This window comes from Balaenoptera ricei, chromosome 18 (assembly GCF_028023285.1).
Source record: "Balaenoptera ricei isolate mBalRic1 chromosome 18, mBalRic1.hap2, whole genome shotgun sequence".
NCBI lineage: Eukaryota > Metazoa > Chordata > Mammalia > Artiodactyla > Balaenopteridae > Balaenoptera > Balaenoptera ricei.
Genome location: NC_082656.1, coordinates 15,486,761 through 15,500,503, shown reverse-complemented (window position 1 = coordinate 15,500,503; position 13,743 = coordinate 15,486,761). Strand labels below are relative to the sequence as shown.

The window sequence follows — 13,743 nt, the reverse complement described above, 5'->3', positions numbered from 1 at the left end:
GGCCTCCCGAAAGCTAATTTACTGGATTATGGCCACATTTCCTTCTGCTCCCCTTTTTAAGCTTAAAAAAAGGACTCCGTCAAAACAACAGGAGGCGTCACAGATGTAAACCTTCAAGGCTTTCTGAGCATGCGAAGCATTCCTTGGCTCTCAAGATGATTGAAAATGAGACTTTCCTTCACATCTTCCCATAAACGTCAGCTCCTTCCCCCTTGGTGCTCCAGGGAGGGGAGCCGGCCCGGGGGTGGGGTGGGGTGGGGAGGGACTGTGTCCCCGCCCCTCCCCGAGTGGATGGACACACGGTCAGACATCTTCATCCACGCTCAGGGTACAAGTTGCTTGCTCACATAACTGTTAGTTCTGCCACTGTAAGAACACTGGGGGTAGTGTTCTTTTATTTATGGCAACACTTAAGAGGTCTGAAAGGGTCAGTGATTTGCAGGCCGGGAGCAGACACAGGCCCCGTGTCCGGGTCTGTACGTCAGGGCCCCCGTCACCACTTTCTCCCTCCCCACTAGCCTGGGTGGGAACACACCCGAAGCTCCAGCGCTGGTGCAGGGCGGCACCCGCCTGGTGGCTGGTTTGGCTCCGCGGGACTCTCAGGCCTTTCCTTTGGCCTCTGGTCGCTCTTGATGAATATCCCCGTCCTACCCTTGAGACAGAGGCCTGAAGCTGAGCCTGAATGAAACCCGAGTGGAGGCGCTTGGAATGAGAATGTGGTCTGAGATATTTGTTAAGGTCTATGAGGGAGGAATGGAACTTAACCTATTAGCCTGTCTTAGTTTATTCGCCTCATTTCTATTCCACTTGATGTTCTGAAATCGCCATTTATTAACTGTTCCATGAACACACACGTCTTTGCGGAGGGCTTGCTGCGTGCCGGGGCGCGGCAGCGTGGACGGCTCAGGGTGGGAGCAGTGGGGCCCCCGAGAGGGCAGGGGGACAGGTGTGGTGCTCTTGAGACAGGAGGAAGGCCCAGAGAAGGCTTCGGGATGTACTGGGGGCCGCTGGCTCCAAAGCCCTGGGGCGGGGGCGGGCGCGGGCTTGGAGGGGGGAAGCGGGGCAGCAACGAGGGAGGCGTGGTTGGAGCAGACCAGGTGAGGAGCACGAAAGCCGAGCACGAAGACCAGGGCTGCACTTTGGATTTAATTCTGAGTGTGATTGAAAGCCTCCGGGGGTTCTGGAGCTCTGACTTGGGTTCTTTTTTTTTTTTTCAAAATTAAAAAAAATTTTTATTATTTTTTTTGGTTGCGTTGGGTCTTCGTTGCCGTGCTTGGGCTTTTCTCCAGTTGCGGCGAGCGGGGGCTATTCTTCGTGCCGGCGTGCGGGCTTCTCCTTGCGCTGGCTTCTCTTATTGCAGAGCACGGGCTCTAGGCACGCGGGCTTCCGTAGTTGTGGCACGCATGCTCAGTAGCCGTGGCTCGTGGGCTCTAGAGCGCAGGCTCAGTAGCTGTGGCGCACGGGCTTAGTCGCTCCGCGAGCTTGTGGGACCTTTCCGGACCAGGGATATGAACCCGTGTGCCCTGCATTGGCAGGCGGATTCTTAAGCACTGCGCCACCAGGGAAGTCCCCTGACCTGGGTTCTTGAAGCATCAGTCTCGGGAGACTGGCAGCTCGGATTCAGGTGGGAAGGGCAGGAACTGGGGAGGGGTGGTCGGGTTCAGCGTTTGTTCTGAAAGCAGAGCCAATGGCATTTGCCGATGCGTTGAGTGTGGGGTAGAGAAGGAATGAGTTGTTCGGATGGGTAATGGCGTGTCTAGATGTGCACACCTGAGAAGCTTCTGTGACCATTGGCCCTTGGGGAGATTCAAATCCAGGAGGCTCCTGGCAGGAGATGGGCCATGGGAATAAGGACTTTCTCTGGAGCTGCTGCAGCAGCTTCCTGGCTGGTCTCGACTCTGATTCCTGGGTTGTGTTTCTAAACGAGGGTTGGCTACTTTCCACTTCCCCCAGATCAGCAGTACGTCTCATTGGCCTTTAGACCAAGTCCAGGCCAGCCCAGTGGCAGTCAAGGCCTCATCCTAGCGTCCCATCCCATCTCCAGCTATTTCCTTGCCTGCATTTACCGATGTTCCAGACACATCAAACTACTCCCCCCGGCTCCCCCGCCCATGATGTGACAATCACACCCCCTGCCTTACATTATGCTCCTCATATGCCTCTACCTTTCAAGAGTCTTTGGCGCATAGTCAAAATCCTGCCTTCTCCAAGTTCACATCCCATATTCTTCACGATGGAATTATTTCTCTAATAAAACTTGATTTGTACATTTAGTCTAGTCACCATTTAATTTTCCCCTATATTACAGTTGTATATCTTTAAATGTATGTTATATATACTTATATTGTATTTTTGTATATATTGTATATTTTGTGTTATAGTCATATAGCCCTATAATATTGCTTTTATTAACGTAAGGTTTCTATTCCTCGATTATGTACTTCTCACGGGTGAAACTGGGTCTTACTCTGTATTCCAGTCTAACCTAGAGTTTTAGAACCTCAGTCAGTGATCTGAATCATATTGATTCAGTAAAGGTAGACAGGGGCTAAGAGAACAGTTCTGAAGCATCAAATGCCCTCTGATTACAGCTATTAATGGTACACGAGGGTGATAGTAAAGGGCTTGTAAAAACCTGGAAATCGGGTAGTTTTCTGTTTCAGAGGCAGCTAGCACTCTCCCAATAATCCAGTGGTCCACCACGTTTCCCAGCTTCCTTTGCAGTTGTATTGGCCACGTGACTAGCTCCGGTCAGTGAAATGTGAACGGGAAGTCAGGGGTCACTTTGGCTGAGGCTCTTAGGGGCCCGGGCTCTCCTCCATCTTTGTCTCCCTCTGCTGCAGTCAGCCTATAGCCACGCGTTAGTATGCGGAACACAGAGTGGATGGAATCTGGATCCAGGCTCATCAGATGGAGAAGGGCCCTGCCATCTCACATTAGACCTCACAATGATATGAAATAAATGTTGTGCTAAATAAGTGAGATTTTGATTTGCTTGTTACCTCAGCATAGCCTATCTTATCCTGACTACTGTATCTTTTCAAAGTAGAGCTAGTAAATTCTGCGTATGATGGACTTGATTAGCCGTCTGAGAAAGCAAAGTCAGAAATGGTCTGTCTGTAATTTGCAGGCATCAGACATCACATTCAGGATGATTCAGAGAATGAGCTCATGGAGGCAGAAATAGAATATGATTGTAAACAAACACACAAACAAACAGCAGAAATCTAATCTGTTGTGAGGTACTGTGTTTCAGAAGGGGGGTGTAGAAAGGGAGATGAAGAGCCAGAAGTTGGACATGTCCTTGAGAGAGGGTGTCTTGTGGAAGAACAGCATCTGGCCATTTGGAAGGTGTAACTCTACTGTGGCGATGGGCGCACCAAGTTGTTTGGGCCAGATGTCATTTCACATTCAGATTCTGTAACTTCCTGCTCCTGATGTGAAGCCATGCTTGTAGTATAACCTCCAGATAATACTGAACTTGCCATTAGTTTGTACAGAAGGAGAGAAGACCCTCATGCGCTGTCATACATACTAGCTGGTTTCATCGCCAGGTCATTCTCTAGCCAGTTAATTCTCTAGCAATCTGATTGTTTGTGTCAGCCTCTGTAAGGCAGTAAGTTCATTCATGAGAGATGGAAATCAGACCCAACCTGTTGAGTCTGTGGAAATCAGACCCAGTCCGCTGGCAAAGCCACCTTGTGAGGTCTTTAGGCAGCCAGCCAGCCAGCCGGGTCTCAGACCCTCCCCAGGCTCCACCACTCAGCACTGCCCTGGGTGTTGTACTTGGCACAGTGTGTGTCCTTGACATGCAACCTTCAGAGGCTCCCAGGAACGGAGCTGACTGGGAAACAGTCAGCTTTGTCTATATGATCTAATGAGCCTTTACATTAACATTGGAGGCCCCAAAACACCCCATTAGAGAAGCTTCTCCTTGATAGTAAGGTTGATTGTTGCACCGAAAAATGGATAGACCCAACCATAAACAGAACTGATTTTTGTTTACTTAAATGAATTTTAGGGAGAGGAGTCATGCAAGCATACTCTAACTCTGCCATTTCCCCCAGAAATCACAAAGACACTTTTGGATCATCAACAATATGTATATCTGCAGCTGTGTGTTTGAAAGCTACCAGCAAGTCCATTCTCAAATAAATAGTTGTCTCTCATACTCTCATACGAGCATCATGTTTTGGAGATTTTCAGTTCCCTTTGTTCTCCTTTCTGGTTCCAGACTTGAAATATTGGTTATGTTCTCATATCCCAAACACCAAGCCCCAAACTAAAAATAGAACACAAATCTTTGTTAATAGTAAAAATATTCATATAAATAAGAATTTCTAAAAGTGTAGAAATAATTAAAAAAAAATAGAAAGTAGGACCCTTCCTAGTTCCATCCCGTAGAAAAAGCCACTGTGAAAGTTTGGTGCATATCATTCCAGATCTTCTCCCTACATATATACAACCATATGTTTTATTATTTACAAAAATGGGATAATTTTATGCATGCTGTCTTACAATATGCTTTTTTTCTCTCGGCGACATATCTTGGGCATATTTTTCATGTCAACGCACGTTTGTATTTTTTAGTGGCTGTGGAATATTCCATTTTATATGTGTACTATAATTTATTTAGCCAATCCCCATTGCATTGCTCTCAATTTTTCATGTTTATAAACAATCCTGAAATGAATGTCCTTGATTACAGATCTTTGAGTACTACATGGTCTTAATATAGTTGTTTCTAGATGAGAAAGAAAGAATTCTGTATTTTAAATTTTAGGTCAAAAGAATTCTGTATTTTAAATTTTAATAGCTTCTGCCCAAAGGTCTGTACAGTTTACACATTCACCACCGCCATGCTGGCATCTTGGTTGGATTTGCATTTTTGATAATCTTAGGTAAAAGAAATCTCAGGGCTAGAATCTACTGTGCAAGGTAGAGGTGTAATTTTTGAATTACTAAAACGCAAAAATTACCCTATACAATGCCATTTTGGTCGTAGTTTCATAAGCACAAAATGGTAACCATGACTCATGAGTGAAAGCAAAAGTGCAGCCCATTCTGACATTCTCTGTCGAGTTCCCACCTCTCGGCTCCCCAATCCCAACAAAGACAACCATACACATGTGAGGAGGTTTGCTGGGCTGGCTGGAGTAGGAAGTGCTTTGCTTTAAATCTGCCTTTTACAGAGAAGTCAGTGGGCTGAAGTGGAAAGGTCCTTAACTCCCACACTTGCTGACTCTGCACCCTTGGTGCGTCACTAATTCTCTCTGAACTGATTTCTTTATCTGGCTAATGGCATTTTGTGAGAACTAACTGAGAAATTAGACGCAAGTCCCTAACCAATGCCTGACATGTAGCATTTGCTTGTTTTCTCCATCAGCTGAGCTTCCTTCCTCTGTGGAGAATAGAGCTTCTGTTCAAGGACCAAACTTCACTGTGACAAACGACTCCAGTTTTAAACCATCACCTAGAGAAGGGTAAGTATTACTCGTCGGGATCCTCTATTCCTCTTGACTTGTTTTCAGTATACTGGACATTAAGGTACGTTGTTGAACAGGACACTTTTTTTGTTTGTTTTTTCAGAGCAACTTTCTCTAAGAGTCTTAACCATGTCCATTTGGTTTTGCCAAGCGCATTGTGAAATAAGTCATATTACTGTTTGGCCACATTATGTAGATACAGCTCATTATGTTTAAATCTGCCTATTGTTTCAAAGGTGGCTCTGTTGACGCTGGTTCCAATGGGGGTGACTGTAGCCAAATGAGGCCAGAGTTGGGTCTGTGAGGCTTTTCACTCCGTGCACGTGTGAAATTGTTTCCTGGGGGAGCTGCTCGACCTGAGATTTGAAGAATCTGTCACTCGTGGTAATTTCCTTCTACCTGATGGTTTAGCCAGACTCTTGCTATGCTTGTGCCTATTCAGACTCCTCCAGGGTGTCCTAAACCACATGGCTGCCCATCTGGAATATCCAAAAGGATCCTGGTGGGCACGTGGGAAGCAGCTGCAGAGGGAGACCATTCCCAGAGAAATGCAAAGAACCCAGTAAGCTGGTGGGGAAACAAGCCTTGGACAGGAGGGAGGCAGCACAACCTAATTCATTACCTTGCTTTTATTTAACCACCATCAAATGTGGGGAGTGTAGTAAATAGTATCCTTAGTCTTCAGATGAAGAAATGGGAATTCACAGGTTTAATGACTAAGTCTAATGAGATTTGTAAAGCTCGAGCTTGAGCTCAAGACTTGTGGTCCAGTGCCATCTCTAATGGGGAAGACTGCGATGGTGGTAGCACCCCAAAACTGTCCCTGGGCTGCAGATGCAGGAGGCCCAGATTCAGCATGCACAGCAAAGTGTCAGGGTTCAGCCACATACATGAAACTCAGCGGGAACACGACCTAGTGGGAAACTAGAGGGAAACTGAGGCAGACGCCCTATTCTATGGAGTGTGTTGCTGAAGCCAGAGATGGAAGGACCAAGGATGTCAAGGTGCTCAGGGCTCACCTCAGAGATACCAGTTGCTTCACCCAGTCCAAGATCCACCTGGGAGAGGTTGGAGGCTGTTAACTTATCCTAGTTCATCAGGGTTCGTTAGGTACGAAGCATGGCAGAGCTCAGGAGAAATGAAGCCTCATGACTTCAGGTCAGAGGGGCTGCAAACAGCAGAGACTGTATGTAGGTTTCACAATTTAGCCCACAGAATTGCCCTATTCCAGACGCTTCTTCTACCTGCCTTGCTTCACCTCTGCTTTGTCGATTGAGTGCAGCAAGCAATGCCGATGATGCCAGACTGTGATGGGCTCCGTGAAAGTGCTCTGAGCCCACTCGACTAGGTTCTCTCCTTTCCTGTTGGAATCAGTCAGCCCGTCATTGAAATGTGTGCTGTTCGTGCGGCAGACTTCTGTTGCTGATAAAGCTCTGAGTGAAGTCTAGGCTGCTGCATGACCTCGGTCCCCTTCAAATTTATACCTGTTCATAGTTCTATTTAGTCTGCAAAGTCACTTGTAGATAATAACAGCTTTTTTTCTGTTATATTCTCCAAGAATCCAGTTACACTAAGCCTCTTGATACAGGTTCATGAGCTCAGATCATGCTCATGACCAATTGATTGGGAGTTTTTCTACTCCCCTCCCTTCCCCGCTCCCAACCCTTCAGCCTCAGATTAATATCTAACATCTTTCTAGAAGGCTGATAACAAAGTATCTTTGTAAAGAGCAAAGGCTTTTTTTTTTTTTAAAGCTGAATTCTCGTTAACCAAGTTTATTTTCTGTCGAAGCAGAGAATAACTATAGAAGGCACAGACCTGGCTGCTCAGATTCTTTCTTTTAAAATGAATGTTTTCATTGCTCTAAATTAGAAGATGCTGAGGGTGATGGAGTGGGAAAGTCCAGGCAGGGCCTTCTGTTTAGCTACGATGTCCAGTTCTTGCAGTGATATGGAGAAAAGCAAAGAAAGTGATGTACTGAAAGGCAAGAGTGCCTTTTTTCAGTCTTGAAATGCTGTGCCATTTTCAGTCTTGTTTATTTCCTGGTCCTTGTTTTTATTTTTAAGGAATTAAAGGTAAATAATTTGGACTGAAATACATAAGGATAAATATTGGGTGGGGTGTTTCTAGCCACTTTTCTGTCTGAAACTTTTTGATACTTTTGGGTAAGAAAATCAAATGTATTTCCTTTGTTATATAAACTCAAAGGAATTGAAAGCTAGGAGAGAAAATATAATCAGTAAAGCTTTGGCTTAATCAAGCTTCTAGACCCAGTGACCAATTTATAGGAAAATAAGACACAGGAGCATGTTAAGAGACATCATGGGATGCAATTAGCAAAACTCAGATATAGGAAATTCTAAAGAACAGATAATCTAATTTCTTCTTTTTTTTCTTCTTCAACAACAACATCAAGACATGGGAAAAATAAATGGGGGAACCCATAATTTAAAAGAGATTTAAGATATATAACTAATAGTAGTGTATGAACCTTCCTTGGATCCCAGTTCAAATCCCTACCTAAAAGATTTATAATCTTGGGATAATTGGGGGACAGCCCAGTAGCAATGAGAAGTGCTAACATTAGACTGTGGGCTCTAATATCACTTTCCCCTAAAAGAAACCAGGGTTCCTTAAAGAAGTGGCCACTTCCATGCATAATATACAGTGTGAAATAGAAAGTCTTGTCATATCAGTTAGCGAGGAAAATGGCAAAGGCTTCTAACATCATCTTAGAACTCAAGAGCTACCTTGGTCAAAGATGGGAAATATGGGCATCAATAAGAATAATTACTGCAGTGGATAAAAATAGTTCAAATATGCTTAAATTCATGAGTTCATAATGATACTTTAAAAAGTGCAAATGAATTGGTCATTATTGGAGGATGCCAAGGAACCAACTCATTATTTGAAACCTGGTAAACAAGAGGGAAAAATCAAGCATTTATTCTTCCTTTTAAATATGAACTGTGCCATGAGATAGTCAAAAGAAGATGGGAAGTTTCTCACTCTAGAAGTAATCCAACTAATAATTGAAGAAGAAATATTACCATTTTGTAACCATTAATTAATGGATGAATCTAGGCATTGAGCATGAATGAATACTAATATCACAACGCTACAAACAGATATTGTGCACCCCTGCAGTGGAAGAACATAGTACCCCTATGACATAGTCTTGACAAAAAATACTTGAACATGCTTAAGCCTCTAGATCCAACTACCAATTGATAGGAAATACAGATGACAGGGAAACATGTTAAATTGCACCATGGGGCTACAATCACCAAAATCCAGATTGTGGGAACTTTCACAGGACAAACAATCCAGTTTCTTCAACAAATATATTGCAAGGAAAAGAAATAAGGGTTGGAAAAGGAACCTATATGCTCAAAGGCAATTTAAAGGATGTAAATCCATTATAATATGTGGATCTTCTTTAGATCCTATTTTTAAAAAGTATCCAAATTTTTAAAAAACTGTAGTAATGTTAATGACATTCACGAGATCAGGATATTTGAACACTGTCTAAGGAGTTATTATTTTGTTACATGTGATACTGGTATTGTGATTATGTTAGACTCTTTATCTTTTATAGGTATATATTGAAATATTTACAGAAATGATATAAGGCCTGGGAGTTGCTTCAAAAGCATAAGGTTAAGAGGAGTCATCTCCTGGGGTGGAGAGGAGCCAGACAGACCATGGGTTGATGGCTGTTGGAGCTGGGTAATGCACATAGAGGAGGTATTATTTTGCCTTTTTGGTGTATGTTCAAAATTCGACATAATTAAAAAAAGATTTTTTTAAAGGATAGGTAAATGTGACCATTGACTTGATGTTTAATTATGTTGAGGAGTTAGTTATTTTTAAAGTTTGTGGTAATTTGGATTTACACATTTAAAAAGATAAAATAGTTTCTGGGATTTGCTTCAAATCATTGGTGCTTGTAGGGATAAAAATGAAATAAAAGTGTCCACTATTGTATAAGTTTGAAAATTTCCTAAATTATAGGTAACATACAAAAGGTAGGCTAGGCTGTAATTAAAGAAAAAAAAAAGGGCTGCAGCATAGAACAGTTAATGTAAAAATGCCTTGTGTCTATGACTAAATTGAATGAAAGCCAAATGTTCATTTTTATTTTTCATGCTAAGCTTTTGGGTCAGCAAAAACAAAACCTAAACACAAATGCATTTAAAGCAAAGTGAATAGAAATATATAAACCTGTTGACAGTAAAGAATTCTTCTTTGTAGCAATCGTATAATAAAACAAGGAATTTCTCAGCCCCATTTCCTCCCCCTATATCATCTGAAGGTCAGTAATGCTATTGTGTGTAAGATTTCTAGTGTCATTTATATAAACTGCCTGCTAAATTAATTTCCTAAGTTAAACTTGAAATTTATCAGAGTTAGACCTTGAAATTCATACATAGGAGAAAAATAGGTAAAATCACATATTACAAAAGAGAAAAGATAAGTACCCATTTGTTTGAGCTTTAAAATGTACTGAAACGAGATAAGAAGGATGTTTTTATCAAAACGGTAAGAGCTACAAAAAAAAAAATGACGATTATATAAGGTCTTAGATCCTCGATGCTAAAGAGTAGAGGGAGAGGGTGGCGGGAAGAAGACATTCGGCGAAGTCAGAGTCAGAATCTGTGGAGTTCACAAGTCTCTGAAGCACGCGGGGCTGTGGATTGCTTGCCCAACCTCCACTCCACTCTGCTTCTAGTTGGAGATGTTGGGTCTCCAAAACTGACGCATGGCAGATTCCCTTGCAGCGAGGATTCTGAATGAGAATTAGGTCCTGCTGATTACACATGCCTACGCTTTGGATTTGGAAGGCAGACGGGAGGCGGAGGCCGCCTTACTTCCATTTCTGGACAGGGTGTCCTGCAGCAGCACTGCACTTTGCTCTCTCCAGGTTCCTGGATATTGAGGAGCAGTTGCAGGAGCAGAGCAGCTGTGGGGGCTTCCGGACTCTGGCCTCCTCGTCCCTGGTTTACAGCTATGGGAGTGGGTCTGGAACCCGTAGCTTCAGTATGAGCCTCAGGCTGGTAGCTGGTCTGGTGGCTCCTTCTGCATTGTTCTGGAAGTCCCTGCTATAGGCTCATCCCAGAACTTGTCTGTCAGCCCTTCCAAAGACTTTGTAAGCACCCAACTCCCTGTATTAAATCTCTTTCTGTTTAATACACCTAGCATGATATTGTTCATGGTATTGCTGATGGAAACAAGCAGCATTTAAAAGCGTTCACGCTTTCACAAATGAATGTTAGGCCTGCCAAAATTCACCTTTCCTTCCCCACACACAATTACCAAGGCCTCACACGTCCAGCCCCATCATCCCCAAGTCCCAGTTCTCTCGGTTCCTTTGCTGTTTCTTGCCAGTGGTCCCAACATTCAAGGTATCTGCAGTCAGCGAAGGACCTAGGCTTCAGAGTGGCTGGCAGGGTGTCCCACACTCAGGTTCAGTTGCAGATTCAGCTGTCTTTGAACTGTGCCAACTTCTCCTCCCCCCACACCTATTGTCACAATAATTCTAACATGTAGAGTTTTAAAAAAAAAATTATTTATTTTTGGCTTTGTTGGATCTTCGTCGCTGCATGTGGGCTTTCTCTAGTTGCGGCAAGCGGGGGCTACTCTTTGTTGCGGTGCACGGGCTCCTCATTGCGGTGGCTTCTCTTGTTGTGGAGCATGGGCTATAGGTGCGTGGGCTTCAGTAGTTGCAGCATGTGGGCTCAGTAGTTGTGGCATGCGGGCCCTAGAGCACGCGGGTTTCCGTAGTTGTGGCTCGTGGGCTCTAGAGTGCAGACTCAGTAGTTGTGGCTCACAGGCTTAGTTGCTCCGTGGCATGTGGGATCTTCCCGGACTGGGGGTCGAACCCATGTCCCCTGCATTGGCAGGCGGATTCTTAACCACTGCGCCACCAGAGAAGTCCCACATGTAGAGATTTTACCCTTATTCAAAGACAAGGTGCCTGAAGCTTAGAGACATTAAATAACATGTCCAATATCTGTGTTTAAGGGCAGATTTAGGATTTGATCTCAGTTTTGTCTACTGAATGAGCTTTTGAAAATACACTAATGTAGGTATATAGTAAGCATCATAGTTTAGTCCTGCAGTCCTGCCGAGGACTGAGTGGAGGCTACACAAGAAACAGAATTTCTTTTCTTCTATGCTGGTGAGCACAGCCTTCCTGCCTTTCGGATAGTTCATAGGAGACAGCCGAGGAAGAAGGCATGGGAAAAAAGCCATAAAATACGAGTGAACAAAAGGAGCCAAAGGGTAGTGGAGGCGAGCGGGCAGTGTTGGTGCTGTCGGTGGTAGAGTTGGGTGGCGTTGGCACGCTCGTGCTGCCAGCTGGGGCGGTGGCAGTCCTGCTGGGCTTCGTGGTGTGGTTCGTCGGCTGCTAGAGCTCAGAAGTAGGGGAGCAGATCGAAAGCTGCCTAAAGATTTGTAGTGTTACTTCACCCTGGCTTCCGCTCACTCCTTTCATTCTGTTGATAGAACAAGCCTCCCTCTGCAGTAAAGGAGGATTCTTCTTTCTGGCCTAGCAAGCCCCACGCAGCTCAGCCAGGCTGCAAGGCTTGGTTGAGGCCTGGACCCGTCCCTGTCTTCTCCCTGCGAGTAACGTGACCTCCAGCTACAGGCTTGGACCTCCTATATTCTGCTCGGTAGCTGTGCTGTCTCTCAAACGCCAGCATGTGACTCCATGGGTGCTGGGCCCTGGCCCCTGCAGCGGGCCTGGGAACTGAAATACCTGGCTCCGGATTCCAGTTCTGCAACCTTCTGTCTGTGTGACTCTGGCCCAGTTCCTTAACCTCTTTGAGCCTCTGTTTCCTCATCTCTGAAACGGGGGGAAATAACACTACTTCACAAGGTTAGAATGTGGATAACGAAGTGAGTTAATTATCTGGAACATGGCAGGTGCCTTATACATGGTGTCCCTTATATTAATTATACACCCTCTGAATGGAGTCAGTGCGTCTCTCCACTGGGGGAAGCTGATGAGAAAACAGGTGAGTATCAAAGTGTATTTCTTCACTGACCAGAATAGATTTTCCATTAAGAAACTTCCTTTCAAACGCATGCAAAACAGTCCAGTTCCTCGCAAATGAAGTGTTGTTTTTTTGACTTGGCAAGGGCATGGTGTGCTCTGAGCCACTTACTGTCTTGTGTCATCAACAAAACAAAACAACAGTAAACAATTGGTGTTTGGCCTTCGTGACTCTGATCTCAGATATCTGCCCACAGCCTGATCAAGCTCTGGAGGCACACTTCAAATAATCCTTAGATAAATATTATTTCCTCTTAAGAGGAACCCATCAACCTAATGAATCATATTAAAATAATTCCTGACTGTACATTTGCCTAGTGTTAAATGTTCATAAACTTTATTCTGAACAACTCAGGTGCCATTAGACTTAGAGGTGTTACAGGAATTTTATCGTCTCTCCTTTTTCATAAATGTTTGTGTTTATTTAAAAATAATTTACACAGAGTTGAGAGCTTAAATTTTATATTTTCTAAAAGGAAGAAGGGAATAATTAATTGTGTATCTCCCCATTTCTATCTATAGACCATCTCACAAAATATCTAGATCTGAAACTCTATGAGATTGATAATGTGCAAAAATCTATGCTATCGGAAGTTGAAACAAACATGTTTAAATGGGATGTTTTTTATAAAGTGCTGGCACAGTTCTTGACTCACAGTTAACAGTTTATAAATATCAGTTCCTTTTGAATATTTACTAGTGCCTTCGTTTAATGATTCTAACTCATACTATGTCCAGAAATTGTGTTTCCTTCACTTTGAAAGTGATTCATTTTTTTTCTTGCAATCCACTGGATATTGAGAGCATGTCATGATGTGACTTAAATGTGGTGGGGGAAGGAATTATGTGACGTTGAGAAGGTCAGGTTGGATGAAGTGTTCCTAGTACCCTAAGGAAAGGAGATGTTACCTTCTATTGGTTTACAAGTCATGTTTCAAGTGTTTTCTTTGAGGTGAGGACTCAGATCAAGCCCTTCTAAGTAGTGTTCAGAGAACCTTATTTGTCTCCAGCCCCCATCTATATAGTGGACAGCATGCCTGCCCTACAGGTGTGTCATGGCTAGCAAGGCGGAAGTATTTACTGGGGGCTTATTTCAGCAAGAACTTAAGAAAGCAGTCATGGCCCTTAACCTTCATAGAATTGACTATTGAGCCTTAGAGACCAAAGTGAAAGAAAACATTGTGAAAAAATGTTTTCGTT

The 13,743-nt window shown here is 43.8% G+C and overlaps 1 protein-coding gene across 1 annotated transcript in view; it reads left to right on the top strand.

Moving 5' to 3' along the window:
- Positions 1 to 5,410: 5,410 nt before the first annotated feature.
- LOC132352311 (uncharacterized) overlaps positions 5,411 to 13,743 on the top strand; it is a 269,512-nt gene continuing 261,179 nt past the window's right edge. Inside the window, exon 1 of the mRNA XM_059902731.1 lies at positions 5,411 to 5,483. The gene's annotated coding sequence lies outside the window, so the exon portion shown is untranslated. The remainder of the gene's footprint in view (positions 5,484 to 13,743) is intronic.